The 17,165-nt window shown below is 40.0% G+C and overlaps 1 protein-coding gene and 1 pseudogene across 12 annotated transcripts in view; one reads left to right on the forward strand and one right to left on the reverse strand.

Annotated features, from left to right (window-relative positions):
- MAST4 (microtubule associated serine/threonine kinase family member 4) overlaps positions 1–17,165 on the forward strand; it is a 568,735-nt gene that overhangs the window by 330,636 nt on the left and 220,934 nt on the right. The gene's annotated exons all lie outside the window — the stretch shown is intronic.
- LOC123582402 lies at positions 9,118–9,280 on the reverse strand (annotated as a pseudogene).

The following is a 17,165-nucleotide window of genomic DNA, read 5'->3' on the forward strand; positions in this document are numbered from 1 at the left end:
ATAAATTCTCTATCTGCATAGAAGATGAAAAATAACACTCTCTGGTAGAAGATAGCAACATTTAGAGCTTACATTTTTAGTTGGGTAATATTTCTCCCAAGGGGATAAAAATTGGTTCTTCAGGGGTGAAAAATACTAAGGTTTACAGTGTTCTGTGGGTCTGTAAGGGCCACAATTCACAAAAAGATAATACAGTATATCTGTGTTACTAAAATGTCATGGGAGGGGTGAGAAAACATTGATGTAGAGCTTCTTCATTTTTTATTTGATAATCGGAAGTTATAGTAAGTTATGCTATATGACCTGAAAACAACATAAAGACAATGTAATTTATAGTCACAATTTTGTTCCAGAGATTGAAGTTAGAATTTACGTACTCAAAAATAATGTGACTAGTATGTTAAAGAAAAAAAAAATTAAAAATTGGAAAATTTCACCAGAGCATTGAAATTTGTGGGGGGAAAAGCAGCAAATAGAAAATTTGATAACTTAAAAATACAATATCCAAAATTAAGGACTCTCTGGATAGTTTTATTTTTTTTAATTTTTTTTTTATTTTTTTAATGTTTTTTTTTTTATTTATTTTTGAGACAGAGAGAGACAGAGCATGAACGGGGGAGGGTCAGAGAGAGAGGGAGACACAGAATCCAAAGCAGGCTCCAGGCTCTGAGCTGTCAGCACAGAGCCCAACGCGGGGCTCAAACTCAGGGACCGTGAGATCATGACCTGAGCCGAAGTTGGACGCTCAACCGACTGAGCCACCCAGGCGCCCTTCTGGATGGTTTTAATAGAACATTAGACACAGCAGAAAACAGTATTAATAATGTGGAGGGTAGGTTAATAGAAAATACCCATACTGAATCAAAGAGAAGACATAGTATATGCTTGTGTTTCTACTAGCTAAAGATTGGAGAAGCTTCACATTTTCCCATATTCCTGCTAACAAATAGATTTTTTTACCCTGTTTATATTTCACCAATTTATGTGTAAAGTGATATTTTATTGTTAGCTTAATTCACTTTTCACAAACAAAACATTTTGTATTGTTTTCATTTATTTTGCTATTTAGATGTTCTTTTCTGATGTATCTATTGAAATGTCTATTCATATGCTTGCCATTATGTCTCCGGGGTTGTTAGTATTTCTATCAGCTTGTACATTTTTTGTACATGAGTGATATAATCTTTGTTGTCTCCATTACAAACATATTTTGTAGATGTGTGCATAAAACTTTTACTACCATGCTATTTTCTTTTGCAAAAAAGAATGTTGGTTTGTATGCTGAAAATTAGGCTAGACTATATAAGATGATAAAAAAAAAAGCTTTCACAACCTGATTCTAAGGTAGTTTCATGAGAGTATAGTTATTATTTTATTTTCTGTGTTCCAGACTGTCTTACATACAACTTTGGGTGTGCATGTATCTTATAATTACACTGGTAATTTAGCTTGTTTGACATGAGCTGTTGGAGATAACTTTGTTATCAGCTCAGTTTCTTCATGATTTTGTTTTTGGTCCTGGATTAATTATGTTGGATTACTTTACACCTAGAGATTAATTAATTAATATAACCATCCTCTGATTTGCAAGTAAGGGCTTATTTAGGTAAACTCAGTAGCTAGTGTCTTTCTTGCAGTTTGAGGTGTCACTGTTGACACTAATATGAGGACGTGTCTATGTATGATAGAATGCAAGTATTCCATGTAGATCTAAAATTGTTAGATTATTGGCATATATATGTAGGAAAAGTTGCCATTGATTTCTCCCTGTCATGGCAAAGTAGCCATGATAGATATCATGCCTCTGTTTCTTTAAGGGTAATTATATTATGAAAGATAGTGAACTTAAGGATACTTATTTGACTTTGAAGACTGACCATCCCAGTTCTCTCACTTACCACCCACCCTAACCTTGGGTAAGTGAAATAACCTTTTTAAGTCTTAATTTCATTATCAATGATATGAGTCTGATAAATGTGTGCTTCATGGAATTGAGTGTGGTAATGCATGTCATATGGCACGTGCTGGCCCAGAGGAAGCACTTATAAATGCAAACTGTGGTTAGCGTTTCTAGTAAAACATGTCTGTTCACATTGTGCATAACTTGTAGAGTTTTGAACAAAGAGTTACGCAACATGAAAGTGGAGATTGGACTCCGATACTAAGGGGTATTTAAAGATTCTTCCCTGTCCCCGCAACTTGTTACTGCCTTTAAAAAGTAAGGAGTGAGTGCAGGGAACTTCCAGGTGCCTAAATAGCTCTTGGTGTCATTATTTTGTGGAATCTGTAGCATAACAGCCGAAATATATTTATTTAAAATTAAGGTAGGAGCAAATTCCAAGAGGCTTCTTAGTTTAATGGAATTGCTTGGTGAATGGACATCCTGAAGTTTTGTCTTTAAGCAAAATTATTCATGCTTAAAATTTTTTAATTTTTATTTGAGTATTTCTTATTCTATCTTTTGAAATACTGGGCTATGAATTATAGTACTGAAAAATACATGCTTACAAGAAAATCACTGTCTTTTCCCTATGGTAACATTCTGGAATGTTTTGAGGTTATGCTTGATGCCTGTCTTTCTTTCTTTCTTTCTTTCTTTCTTTCTTTCTTTCTTTCTTTCTTTCTTTCTTTATTTCTTTTGGGTTTTTTGTTAATGTGTATTTTTGAGAGAGAGAGAGAGAGAGCGCACGAGCGAGTGTGAGCGGGGGAGGGGCAGAGGGAGACACAGAATCCGAAGCCAGATGATTTTTTTTTTTCCCTCCAAGGAATGTCTTTATTCAGGGCGATCATAAACATCACAGCCTCTCCTCAGGAGTTAACTTAATTCCCCAGGTCCCCAGATATACCCAAGTCCTTTAGAGCTGGCACAGAGGCAGCTTGTTTGCTGTAGCATCTAAGGATGAGAGAATGACCACCCATGCAGAAGGCTGGCCTGCCTTGGCTTTACCCTGTAGTTAGGAGCCCAGGGGGATTCATCATTCCTGGTGGGGAGAGGCTGCCTGCAAAGCACCACCCAGACAGGTCTGAGTGCTGACAGCAGAGTGAGTTGAGCCTTGTTTCCCGCACAGCTTCTTGGCTGTGGCCACTTAAGGAATGGACCCTGAAGCACGATGGGCCAGGTGGGCTCCCCCTGGCAGCCCCTTGCTATCCTAGCTAGGGAAGTCCATATGTGTAGAGCCAGCACGTGGCATACTTTGGCAGGGGTGAGGTGCCATGGCAGTGGGCCAGATTTGGCATCCTAGTAATCTAGGATCTCGATGACCCACTCCAGATTGAGGATTGTGGCCGTCTGGGAGAGCCGGGCAAACTTGTCTCGGATGGTCCAAGTGATCACTCTGTCAGCCCAGAGCCTGACACGGGGCTCGAACTCACGATCCATGAGATCATGACCTAAGCCGAAGTCAGACGCTTAACCCACTGAGCCACCCAGCTGCCCCTCTTTCTTTCTTTCTTTCTTTCCTTCTTTCTTTCTTTCTTTCTTTCTTTCTTTCTTTCTTTCTTTCTTTCTTTCTTTCTTTCTTTCTTTCTTTCTTTCTTTCTTTCTCTTTCCTTCTTCCTTCCTTCCTTCCTCCCTTCCTTCCTTCCTTCCTTCCTTCCTTCCTTTGTTTTTTTTTTAAGAATCAAAGTTAGAGCATGATAAATGATAGAAATTTCAAAACAATTCTGAAGTAGCACGAGTGTGTTTTGCATTTACTGGTCTTCTCTGGAAAGTCCCTTTCAGTTTCTAAGGAACCTCAAACGTTCTTGTGATGTTAATCTTACATATCTTACATAGATGGCGAGACTTTTTAAAAGACAGCTAATCCTTTCCCCCACTTTTTCCTCTATGCATTTGTGTATGATTTCTATTCTTAAAACATTATGGGATATTTTCTGATTTTTACCGCTTAAAAATAGTTCACAATTCATACATCATTCTGAATGAATGAAAGCAGCTAATTGCTTTCTGCATTGCCATATGGATTACGTCTCATTTATTTCTAAAATGAGGTGTTTTATTCCTTTTTTTTAACCAGTAGAAAAAGTTCGTTCTGAATGGCCTATGTGATAAGCGCTGGTTTATTTTGTATCGTTGTTTCAAAGGTCACAGTCACCTACTGTTTGGTGTTCTCAGTGTCTTTAAAATAAAATTCTTCAAAACCATGTTTAGATTATACCCTTTTGCTGGCTAAAAGATTTCTATCATGATAATGAAGTTAAAACTTTTATTAAGTTGGTGGTAATTTGGCTTGAAATGGAAACTTTAGGTTAGAGTCATGGAAGACACCAGAACATCTTTCTAAATAAAACTCTTTATTTATAAGAGATAACATTTGTTCAGTATCTACCAGAGCATCTAGCACAATACATCTCAAATCTCTCTCCTCCCTCTTCCTTTCTCCTTCTGCTATCTGTGTACTTTGTTACTTCTGATGACTCTTTTCCCCAGAGTTGTAGAAACACAAAAATTTATAATTTTATTCTGTTTTAGTTTTTACTGCTGTGTAATAAATTGCCATAAACTTAATGGCTTAATGCAACACCTATTTATTATCACACAGTTCTGTAGATCAGAGGTCAGGACAGGGGTCAGCTGGGTTCTCTTCCCAGCTCACACGGTTGGCAGAAGTTATTTCCTTATAGTTGGAGCGCTCAGGGTGGCTTTCGTCATCTTAGAGGCAGGTAGAGGCAGTTCTCTGAGGCTGCACCATATTTTAAGGGATTTACCTGATTTGGTCAAGTCTACCCAGGATCTTCTCCTTGTGAACAGTTCAAACTCAGAGTCACCTGCTTCGTAACCACATCATGGGAATAATATTCCACCGTCTTTATAGGTCTGCCCACAGTGGAGAGTGGAGGGGGATTATATAATAGTGTAAGTGGTTAGAGGCCTTGGTAGAGTTCTGCCTACCATTTCCTGGGCTAAAAAGTTTAAAAAAAAAAAACAAACTTTTCTGTAGAGACAGAAGAACATGAACGTCTGTTGACTCCCTCCTGGTTGCTAAGGCATGGGCTTGGGATGTGACCTCCGTGTTACAAATGAGCAAAAGTTAGTTTCACAGAGACTACATCAGTGGCCATAGTTCTCACTGAATTCAAGAGCCACACACAAAACCATAGAGATGAAGCCTCTGAGTGACTGAGAATCTCATTTTTCATTGTTTGTTTGTTTTTAATAAACAGCCACGAGTTTTCAAATGAGCTGCTTTTCACCTGTTCAAATGTAGAGGGGTTGTTGAAAACCTATAAACACATTTCTCCAGGGAAATGGTGGCTATAAATGGTGGTGAGTTCCCAGGCCAAATCACAGAATCCAGTTTACCACGTACTCTCCCGGAGGTTGTCATCAGAGCAATCCGGAACTCCTCAGGTCCTAATCCTTGAGTCCCCTGGAGGCAGTCAAAGTTCCTGGCAGTGTGTGGCTGCTATGGCTGTCTTGTGTGGGACCACTCCTCGGAGACGGAAGTCCCCCGGGCCCTGGGCCACGCCGGGGGGGACACGAGCAGGTGCTGCCCCTACGCTGTAGGAAAAGCTTCCAGCTTGGAGAAATTGGGATCACATTTAGTTTATCGATTAGGTGATTATGTCATATGCTATATACAGAATCTTAGTAGCTGAATTACCTTTTATACCGAATCAGTTACATAGTGATAGCAAGTTTTTAAACAGTGCCATTAAACTTGCACAGTAAGTTGTGTGTGAAAGTATTTGACAATTATTTGTTTCTTTCTTTTTGTTTGTTTATTCATTTTCTTAATGTTTTTATTTATTTTTGAGACAGAGAGAGACAGAGCATGAGCAGGGGAGGGGCAGAGAGAGAGGGAGATGCAGAATCCGAAGCAGGCTCCAGGCTCTGATCTGTCAGCACAGAGCCTGATGCGGGGCTCGAACCCACACACCGTGAGATCATGACCTGAGCCAAAGTCGGATGCCTAACCAACTGAGCCACCCAGGCGTCCCTGTTTATTCATTTTTGAGAAGGAGAGAGAGAGAGAGAGCATTAACAGGGGAGGGGCAGAGAGAGGGGGACAGAGGATCCAAAGTGGGCTCTATGCTTAGATCACTGAGCCTGATGTGAGACTCGAACTCAGGAACCGTGAGATCATGACCTGAGTTGAAGTCGGACACTCAACCCACTGAGCCACCCAGGTGCCCCGACTATTATTTTTATCCCTCAGCTAGTTTTCTTTCACCATGTTCTTTTAAGTCTGTGCAAAAAGCTAGCTTATGAGGCTTATCTCCGACTAACATCTACGTGTTAGGTAGCATAGTTTAAAAATCAGGCAGCCTCTCCTCTTCACCTGCCCATCTTGAGTTCCATCACGTTCTTCCTGTCTTTACAACGAGCTTGAGAAAAGAGGGGAGACGTGAACGGTTCCCAGGGAATCCCCACAGGAAGAGGGAGCCACGCTCAGGCTGATGTGTGCAAGAGAATTGAGGTGATGTTCATGACTGGAATACAGGAGGAGCTGTAGGTGAGGAAGGTCAGAGCAAAGGAGGCTGGGGAGGGAAAGAACGGAAGGAAGGCAGGCCAGGTTTTCTTTCTCTTGAACTTTTTGTTGCTGGTGCTTCGTTTCCTACCCCAGCATCATTCCTGCCTTGTGACCTGGGATGAAATCATCCAACCTGATGAATCCAGGGAACAAAGTAGCCATGTTTGCCTAAATGTGAACTTTTTTTTTTTTTTTTTTTTTTTTTTTTTTAGATCCTCAGTCTTACCTTCTTTTCCTTCACCACCTCTGGTAAAATAAATAAATAAATGAATTCTGTTCCCTTTTGATCTTCATTTCAGGTTCTTCAACGTGTATGGCTGACAGCCTTCAAAGGCATGATGCAGGCATTGGATGTTTTATTCAGTGTATTGCCGCTCTTGCCCTTTGGTGCAGCTATTCAAATTGCTTTGCAAGTGCCTGAAAGCTTGTCATGCATTTTGCCAACAGTAAATGACAAGCGGTAATATATACGGTGAATATGCCGGGTGTATAAGAAATTACTGATGCAGGCCTCTGTTTCATGGAAGTTTGTTTGTTTCTCATGTAATGCTCCAAGTTCAATCTAAATTCCTCCGTCGGATAGATTCAGGTCTTACTTCTCAAGTAACACGTGGAGTCAAAATAATTGAGGATGCAATTATGAGTGGGAAAATATAAAAAGCACGTGGTAACTTTTTAAACAGATTGTTTTTAAGAATTCTGTGCCCTTGAGACAAATGACATCCCCTTTTTATTCCCCGCCCCCTCTCCTTTAGGATATCCACTTCCTCTTCCTTGGCTGCAAGTAAAATCTTTCGAAGATCATTACCTTAGTGCCCCCTAATGAAATGTAAATAAAATGAATGATTACAGTTTGATTATGGGTTCAGTATTTATGAGGCTCCTGGTAACTTGCTGCATAAATTTAAGTGTGCGAGTAAATTCTCTTAGGGACAGTCAGTGGGAGAGTATTTTATTTTTCTTCCCTATTTTTTATGATGTACTAATTCTTTTCACCTCTGAATTCTTTATTGTTGTTTCTGCCCTAGAAGAAGTAGGACCCTGGAAAATGGATATATTTTTTTCTGGGTGACTTTTATGGTCCCTGTAGGGTCTGGACCAGCCCTGAGTTTCTGCCTGATGCTGACGTGTCATGGGAACATTGATATAAAGGAATACAGCTTTTCTTTTAATGCCCATACTGTGTGCATCTCCACGTAAAGAAAAACGTATGAACATTTCTCTCCTCTACGTTTTCTCATAAAGCACATCGAATTTCAAGCCTGTACTTTTACAGAAATCACCAGGGAATGGGTTAACACTATTCTCTGATTACTTAGGGATATCAAGTATTTTAAGCTTTCTTCTCCACCATCTAGATATTGGAAGTTAGCCTCCCACTCACTTCATTGCTCCAGACCGCTTTACCCTGCAGTCTTTTCTTTCTGGAAGAATTATTGTACTGACACTTCCACGGGACAGACTCTTCTCTGCCATAATCGCTGCCCATCCTGCAGAGCCTTTTCTATGGCAGGAGACAGAATAACCCTTAAAGCTTGTGCGTGTTACCCAGCCCGGTTGGGTCCTGCAGTAAGAGAGAGTTGAATTCTCATTTGGATCTGAGTTCATGGGTCCATTCATGTTGTAATGCTGAGTCTCAAGAATCCTGCTGTTGGGGAGGCTTTGGCCTCTGATGTGTGGAGGGCACTTGGAATTGAATGAAATTGGTAGAAATACATGAACGCTTATTTCATTACCTTGTGCAATGTGGGGTATTTGCTTTTTCTTTCCCCTGCAAGATACAAAGGAAAATCGACTATCTGGAGGACAGGCCTCTCTTATGAAGTGACTGTCCCTCTTATCCACAAAGCAAGTGTCACAGGTTGCATGCCATTCTGAGTCCCACGTCTGTAAAGAAGGGAGTGAGCTGATGGAGGAGACCACTGGCATACAGCGCTTATAAAATGCTCGGAGACTGAGTTCCCAAGTGGGCTGAGCAGACAGAAAAGGAAAGGCAAAGGTGAGAACCCATGTCGTGTTCCGAATTGGAGTATTTGTCATGGAGCCATAGACTGAGTTCTGTTGGAATGTGGGGATGGTAAGAGATACTTACAGTGTGATTCCAGGTTGTAGGTTTTTTGGGAAAAGGGTAAGTAAGGCCTTACTGGTGTTCACTTACAAACTCTCTGTGTAGACTCCCCCGTAGTTTCTCTTGAGTAATTGTCAGCTGTTTGGTATGATGACCAGTTGTCAACATTTGTCGTCTTATACTTCTTCTTTCCCACCTGCTGACATCCAAAGCCTTTTTGTTGGCTCCACCCCTTCTCCATTCCTGGTACAGGCAGAGCAAAGCCCTTGAGCCTCTCTCTGTTTACCAAGGTAGCTCTCAGCTTTCCCCCGAAAGCAGTGTCCAGGCCACAGGGTTACCGGTTGCTTTTTGTATATGATGCCTGATGTATCAGTGGCTGGAATGGAGTTGAGTACAGTGTGGTATGTTGGACTTGTCACGATAGCCTGGAGTGATCCTGATTCCTCCAACTAAGGAGGTAACTAAGCCTTTTAGAAAGAATCCCTCAGTTCAATTTGATGCCTTCCCCCACTATGACTATACTTGTAATAATTTTGTCAAGTAATAATTAACTCTTTGTTGTGCATTTATTGAAGGCCTCCTATGTGTAATCAAGCATTTTGTATAAAATAGTAAACAGAAAAGGCATGACCCCTGCTCTCATGTGGTTTATATTAATACATTTTATTTAGTTTTCAATTAGCAATAATCGCGCCTCGGATAAACCTCATTGGCTACGATACTGCCACTGCGCAAAGCTAATACATTTCATTTAAAACTGTATCCTGATGGTTAATAGATGTTCTGAAGGAAAGGAGCAGAATGTTCTAGGTGAGGATCACGGTGGCTCTAATTTAGATTTAGGAGGTCAGTAGCACAAGTGATATTTGAGTTGAGTTAAATATTTTAATTTAGTAAAGTAGAAGAAAGGCATTTTGTTCTAGGATAAAATTTGCAGTTCTGTTTGATCATAGAGATTTCAAGCAGTTGAAATCATTGATCCTTCATGTTTACTTAAATTTTAAAGTGCTAACCAAGGAATAAACTTTAGATGTTACCCAGAAAGCCAAATGGGATAATTCAAAATGTATAATGTGTTTATAGATAGTAACCCATATTAAGGGGAATAATATTGGGGATGAACAATGAATATTGTGGTAAATGGTTGAATATGGAAAAAATGGGGGTTAGAAACAAATGTACCACTAGAGAATGAAGATAATTATTTTGGAAAAGGAAAAGTCTGCATTCAAATCCACAAACTTTGAGTAACTACTGTGTGACAGAGTATGTGCTAGGAGACAAGTAAGATGCTGTGACACCCTTCCATGAGTATACCATTTCAGAAACAGGTGACATCCTTCAACAATCCTGAAAGCCAAAAATGCTCCATATACTGTTATAGGAGGTATTGTTTTTTGGAAGGGAGTAGACATTTTAACACAATATTGTCAGTTTTAGGTGAAGTAAAAAAAATTAAAGCTAATTAGGATCTGAATGAATCTGTATTGAATGTTATATGCTATAAATATGGATATATATTTCCATCGCACCTTCCAGTACTTAAGGAACATTTGTCAAGGGGCACCTGGGTGGCTCAGTTGGTTAAGCGTCTGACTTTGGCTCAGGTCATGATCTCGCTGTTGGTGGGTTCGAGCCCCACTTCGGGCTCTGTGCTGACAGCTCAGAGCCTGGAGCCCGCTTCAGATTCTGTGTCTCCCTCTCTCTCTGCCCCTCTCCCACTTGTGTTCTGTCTCTCTCTCAAAAGTAAATAAATGTTAAAAAAAAATTAAAAAAAAAAAGACATTCGTCAAATCAATCCTCCATTAGACTACAGAAAGCAATCTCAGCAAATTATCCAGAGCATACTGTTAAAGGTTCTCTACCCTTCCTAGCTGGGTAACCTTGGACAATTTAATTCCTCCCTTTCCATCTCCCTTTCCTCACTTATAAAATGGGAATAAGAATACCAGTACTTGAAAGTGTATGAAATAGAAACAAATGTTAAGCTTTTAGTGTAATACTAGAAATTAATAATGTTTTCAGGAGTTTTTGAAATAATATTCTCCTAAATATTAGCTAAAAGAAAAACAATTAGAAGGTAATGAACAACCCAAATGTTACAAATTTTTAAAATTCAAGTTCTGCTCAGGATAAAATAAATAGTTTACAAAACACTTTTGAGCATATTTTTATAGAATGTATATTTTGTGCTTTCAGGTGATCCATTTCCACATCAACCTCAGTGATCACTTGATATTCTTGCAAAGCTTTTTGCTCTTGACATTTTCTAAGATGCTGATTTCAGCAATTCCTAATGGTCCTAAAAAAGGTGCTGTATTTGCATTGAGACATTAGACTATTATTTAGCTCTTTCTGGAAGATAGGGGAATCGGAGAAGGATTTTCATGTTTCCAAAAAGTAAATTTGTGCTTTGAACTTTATTCTCTTTTTAGTTTTACTTTTTGGGTTCACAGTGCCAGACAGGTCAAGTTTGATTGTACTTGGGGTACAGCTCTTACAAGTTGGGAGAAAATAGTGACACTGAAGGAGATGAGACCGGATACACTCTTCTTAAAAACCTTACAACCAAGATATACCTTAAAAACCAAGATATACATGGGCAAAGATGTGAAAATGCCACATTAACAACAACAGAGAAATTTCTTGGCATTGCTTGACCAATCAAAATAGGGGTAAGGCCTAATTTTCTCTTTCGCAGACACAAAATGCCTAAATTCAAGCAGATGTGATGGCAAAGCAAACCTGTCTTTCCAGTCTTGTAGTTGATCCCTTTTATTGCTTGGTAGAATTTGGGATATCAGGATGAAAATCAATTTAAAGACTGTTGTTGGGTGCCTGGGTGACTCATTCAGTTGAGTGTCCCAACTTTGGCTCACGTTAGTGGGTTCGAGCCCCGCATCAGGCTTTGCGCTGACATCATAGAGCTTGTTCTGGATTCTCTGTCCCCCTCTCTCTCTGCCTATACCCCACTCACGCACTCTCTCAAAAATAAACATTGGGGAAAAAAGTTGAAAAAAAAAAGAGATTGTTGTTAAGGCAGATAAGTTTGGACCAAATATCCCTACCTCCCTCTCTTCCCCAGAATAGAGCCAATAATATCTTTTCTGAAAAATTCTATTTTTAAACCAAGAAAACATTTTATAATAAAGCTAAGAAATATTAATTGTCTTTATTGTGGTATTTTGACTATAGTAGGTATTCTATAAATGTCAGTTAAAGGAATGATAGTTACCAAACATGTGATATAAAGAAATAACATTTCTGGGGGACCTGGGTGGCTCTGTCGGTTGAGCGTCAGGCTCTTGGTTTTGGCGCAGGTCACGATCTCATGGTTTTGTGAGCTCGAGCCCCATGTCGGGCTCTGTGCTGGAAGCTCAGAGCCTGTTTGGGATTCTCCCTCTCTCCTTCTCTCTCTGCCCCTCCCCCACTCATGCTGTCTCTGTCTTCCTCAAATAAATAACTAAAAACTCAAAACAAAAAAAATTTAGAGGGGGCGGGGAAAAAGAAGTAACATTTCTTTGCTCTGCTAGTCTCCATAGCATTCATTGTAGCCATTCATGTAATTCTGGTACTTTGTTAACATGATTTTGTAATTTATTTATTTATTTATTTATTTATTTAGCTTTTCTGTTAGCATGAGTTTAAAAAGCAGAGAAGCACACACATATGGGTCATCTCTAATGGATTCTCAGATCGCCATAACGTTTTATAACCAAACAGTGTATTTGACTTGGAATTTGCAAGATATATCAGGGAAAGAAATTTCAGAAAGATGAGCATTTGTAAAAGAAGAATATAGAGTGACCTTCACTGACGATGCACCCATTTGTGCCCTTTCTTTATACCTTGTCTTCCCCAGGTTTCAAAACTTAATGTCCATAAATGTTGATGATCAGGTTTCCATAAAAGAACTTAGCTAAGCTCTTGTATATAGCTTTTTTTATGTTTAAAATTTGCTGCTGATCATCTGAATTTTTTTTTGACTGCTTTAAATTTACCATCCTCCCTGCCTGGGTGATTGAGTCAGTTAAGCATATGACTTCAACTCAGGTCATGATCTCACTGTTCATAAGTTTGAACCCCTCATCAGGCTCTGGGCTGACAGCTTGGAGCTTGGAGCCTGCTTTGGATTCTGTGTCTCCCTTCCTCTCTGGCCCTTCCCCACTTGTAGTCTGTCGCTCTCTCTCAAAACTAAATACACATTAAAAAAATGTTTTCATATTTTTTTTAATTCAAAGTTACCATTCTCCCCTTCTTAGTTAGAAGGTAAGATTTTTACTTGTGAATCTTCACATTACCTCTTTTAGGCGTCTGTAATTCTGACTCACCTGCCCACTCTTGGTCCCAGATTTTAAAAAAAGAAATCCTTTGCTGTGGCTTCTTCTTAAGATCCTGTCTCTGGATCAATAAAGAAATCTTTTCCTGTCCTAGACTCAGATATGTTGTCTGATTTCTTGCCTTTTTTCTCTTTGAAGGGGAAAAGGGACATTTCTCATCCTTCATCCACACCATAGATGTCTCTTAAATTAAGGATTCAGAATGTGAGTCTGCTGTGAAGGACACAGTTAGGCTAGTGCATGGAGAATGAGCGTGAAATAGATACCACTCTGCCTTCAGTGGTCAGCCAGAATCCTGGAAGTGGAGAGATTTTTGCATCTATTTATGAAAATCTCACAGAACTTCACTTAAGAAAAGTATTTAATTGTATAATTCACAACTTGAAAATTAAAAAAAAAAATTAAAAATCAGCCATCGTTAGGATGGCCTATTAAAGAGGGCCTTTCTCTGAGGAAGATAAAGTTCTTCAGCCCACATATATTTAAGCAGTTAACAAAAATGGAAAATATTGAGGGTAGGGCAGTTTTCCATACCGCTGATGATCCGTCCAAGCAGGAGATAATCATGGTGTTGCTGAGTATGGAAATAGAAAAATTTTTTTTGTCAGTTACCTCCTCTGGGAAGTGCTTTATAGTTTGTGAAGCTTTTTCCCAAGTCCTGTGTAATTTAACTTATTTCTGTGTGTTGTCCACTTTTGACGGAGTTTTTTAATGAGTACCTCCAGCTTACCTTTTGGGTTATGTGTCTAACATGTATCTAACCTGATGCAATCTGTTTCCTAAAATGCCATTGAAATCAGATTTTGGTGTGATCAAATTTGTTGAGTATATTACCTAGAAAAATGTTCCTGGAATCATTTGGTCAAATAACTCAATGTCTGTACTTTATGATCTGGAAAAGGATGGTGCACTGTAATAAAATGAAGTAGTTGGAGTCAGAAAATCTGATTTACAGTCCTGCCTCAGTCACTTAGTAAACGCATAATGTGAGGCAAGTAATTAATTATTTTGGTCTCAGGTAGCTCTGTAAAATTTACCCCTGTAACTAAGGATGCTGTATTTTCTGCATATTTTCCCCTGGATTTGTCATTTTATTCCATTTTCTATTTTTTTCTGGTTCTGATTTAATTTTTTTTTTTTTTTTTTTTTTACTTTGCTTCATTTGTTACTTTATTAAATGGCTATTTAGTAGTGTATGTGTGCCTTCTTATGTATTGCCTCAAATCCTGTGTGGAATGCAGCAGGGTATAAATAACTTTCTAAAAAGAGGGAGTATGTTTGAAAAGTGTGTGAGAAAGCTGTAAAACCTCTAAAATAGATTTTTTGCTTTTATGAAAGATGCAGCTTGAGACTTGTAGGAATCCCCATATTTACAAGTTTGAGGGATTTCACAAACTGTGCACATCCATGTAACCAGCACTTAGGTCAAAAAACAGAACATGATTTGTACCTCAGAAGCCCTTTCTTTATTTAAAAAAAAAATTCTTTAATGTTTATTTATTTTTGAGAGAGACAGAGACAGAGTGCGAGTGGGTTAGGGGCAGAGAGAGAGGGAGACACAGAAGCAGAAGCAGGCTCCAGGCTCTGAGCTGTCAGCACAGAGCCCGATGCGGGGCTCGAACTCACTAGCTGTGAGATCATGACCTGAGCCGAAGTCGGACGCTCAACCAACTGAGCCACCCAGGCACCCCTGAAGCCCCTTTCTTTAAAAAAAAAAAGTTGATTTATTTTGAGAGAGAGTGAGAGAGCAAGTGGGAGTGGGGGCAGAGAGAGAGATAGAGAGAATCCCAAGCAGGCTCCATGCTGTCAGTGCAGAGCCAGATGTAGGGTTCACACTCACGAACTGTGAGATCATGACCTGAGTCGAAATCAAGAACCAGATGCTTAACCGACTCAGCCACCCAAGCATCCCTCAGTACCTTTTATGTCTTAAGGTAACTTGAGCAAACTATGTGGATGACAGTGATAAACTGTAAGAAAGGGTCTTATTTTGCGGGAAAGGAAGAACAGGAGAGGGCAGGAGAGAGAAAAAAGGGACAGGGAGTGGAAGATGCTTCTGTCCTGATCTTCAGTCATTGTGCCCCTCTGAGACACGATCCTCTCCTAAGTCACCTTGCTTCACTAATATCACACCCATAGGAGGCATTGAATCTCTGTTCTTCAGTGAATGAACACATGCAGACACCTTCATTTTATTCTCTGAAGTTGCTCTGTGAAGCGATGGAGAATCCTTAGACGCCATTTGACTACATCTCGCAAAGGCCTGCTTGAAAAGTTAATTCCACTTCTTAAAGATAGCCATAACATTGAAACCTGACTCTTCATCTCCTTGGCACGCAGAACATAAAACTGGTTCCTCCTTAAACTTTTATTCTATCCTTCCCCCCCGCTTCACCAAAGAATATTATTCCTAAGAACCAAACTTACCAGTGATTCATCTCTGCATCCCCTATAATGCCATGGTTTATATAAACGCTTAATAAAAATGTGTTCTATTTCTGCCTATCCGACACATGACCTTCTTCATGGCCATTAAATGACCTAGACTTGACCCAGCTTCAGAGGCTTTGCACTTGCTGTTCTCCCTGCCTGTGGTGCTGTGTTGAAACTCTTCATCCTTTTCATTCTCCCTTTGAATTTTTTTTTTACATTTATTTATTTTTGAGAGGCAAAGTGAGACAAAGTGAGAGTGAGGGGAGAGGCAGAGAGAGGGGGAGACACAGGATTGGAAACAGGCTCCAGGCTCTGAGCTGTCAGCACAGAGCCCAACATGGGGCTTGAACCCACAGACTATGAGATCATGACCTGAGCCGAAGTCCGACGCTCAGCTGACTGAGCCCCATTTTTCATTCTCCCTTTGACGCTCCTGCATCACTATGATTTCCCCACCCTGACCTGAAGGCACTATCTACTCCCAGAGTCACTGACCATCCTGTCACCTGTGATGGCACCTGCACAGCACCTGTCCTTATCAGAAACAATCTTATTTATGTGCTTACTTTGTTTACCCAACTTAAGAGGATTCCACAGGTGGGTTTCTGTCTTACCTGCTCCTGTATCTGGTATGCTTAGAACACTGACTGCTGAGTGAAATGCGTGAAATGAATGATAGCAGAAATGAGAGAGTGAAATTGTTCATAACGTGATTTTTACTGGATTATGTGAGTGATAAAAGAAGATGACACAGGGGCACCTTGATGGCTCAGTCGGTTAAACATCCCACTTGGGCTCAGGTCATAATCTTGTGGTTCATGAGTTCAAGCCCCTCATTGGGCTCTCTGCTGTCAGCACAGAACCTGCTTCGGATTCTCTGTCCCCATCTCTCTCTGCCCTTCCTCTATTCGCACTCTCCCTCTCTCTCTCTCTCTCTCTCTCTCAAAAATGAACATTAAAAAAAAAAATACACATGCACCTTTTCTGAAAGTTCTTGTCAACCATGCACAGCTTTTAGAATGTGTAAATACTTGAACATATATAGAAAAAGACGCTCTGGCCTCAGGATTATGTCCACCTTGCTTTGCAAAATTCCCTATCTAGGTTTCTGGTCGGGTGTGGCCTGGAGACACTGTTAATTAGGTTTCTGTGACTTACAGATACTTCTGGGGCTCTAGCTATAAAAAGTCTTTCCCCCTGAAAACAGGACAGAAGCATATACATAGGCTTACGTTGGTAGTATTGCTGAGAGAAGAAATAGGGAATAAAAAAATGAAACAATAATACAGCCTTTTTTTTCCTTAGGCGAAGTGTAATGAAATCAGAACCAAAATGTTTAAAACTGGTTGATGATGCTGTGCGTCCTGCAGAAATTGACCCTTAACTTTATAGCAGAGTTTCTAGAGCCGCACTATTGATTTGTGGTTGGTTAATTCTGGATTGTGAGGGCTGTATGTGCATTGTACGATGTTTAGCAACAACCTTGGCCTCTGCACACAAGATGCCAGTAGCTGCGATCCCCTTCTCTCCAGTTGTGACAACCAAATATGTCTCCAGACATTTCCATCTCTGGTTGGGAACCACTGTTGTAGAGTCTACATAGAAGGACCTAGCCTTAAGCCATGCCAGTGCGTTTGTGCAAAATCTAGACTTCCACCATTAAGGAGACAGTGGTGTTCCCTTCCTGTAACTGTAGAAAGCTGCTTAGCTTCAGCCTTGTGCATATGTCTTCTCAGTTATACCAGTAAGATTTAGAACAGTGTCCTCCTCACCTCCCACCATCACATTGCACGAGACTCTAGTGTTACTGTAGGTTCCTCCTGTGTGCAGCTAGTCCTGGGTGTGTGCCTT

This window comes from Leopardus geoffroyi, chromosome A1, assembly GCF_018350155.1.
Source record: "Leopardus geoffroyi isolate Oge1 chromosome A1, O.geoffroyi_Oge1_pat1.0, whole genome shotgun sequence".
NCBI classification, from domain to species: Eukaryota; Metazoa; Chordata; class Mammalia; order Carnivora; family Felidae; genus Leopardus; species Leopardus geoffroyi.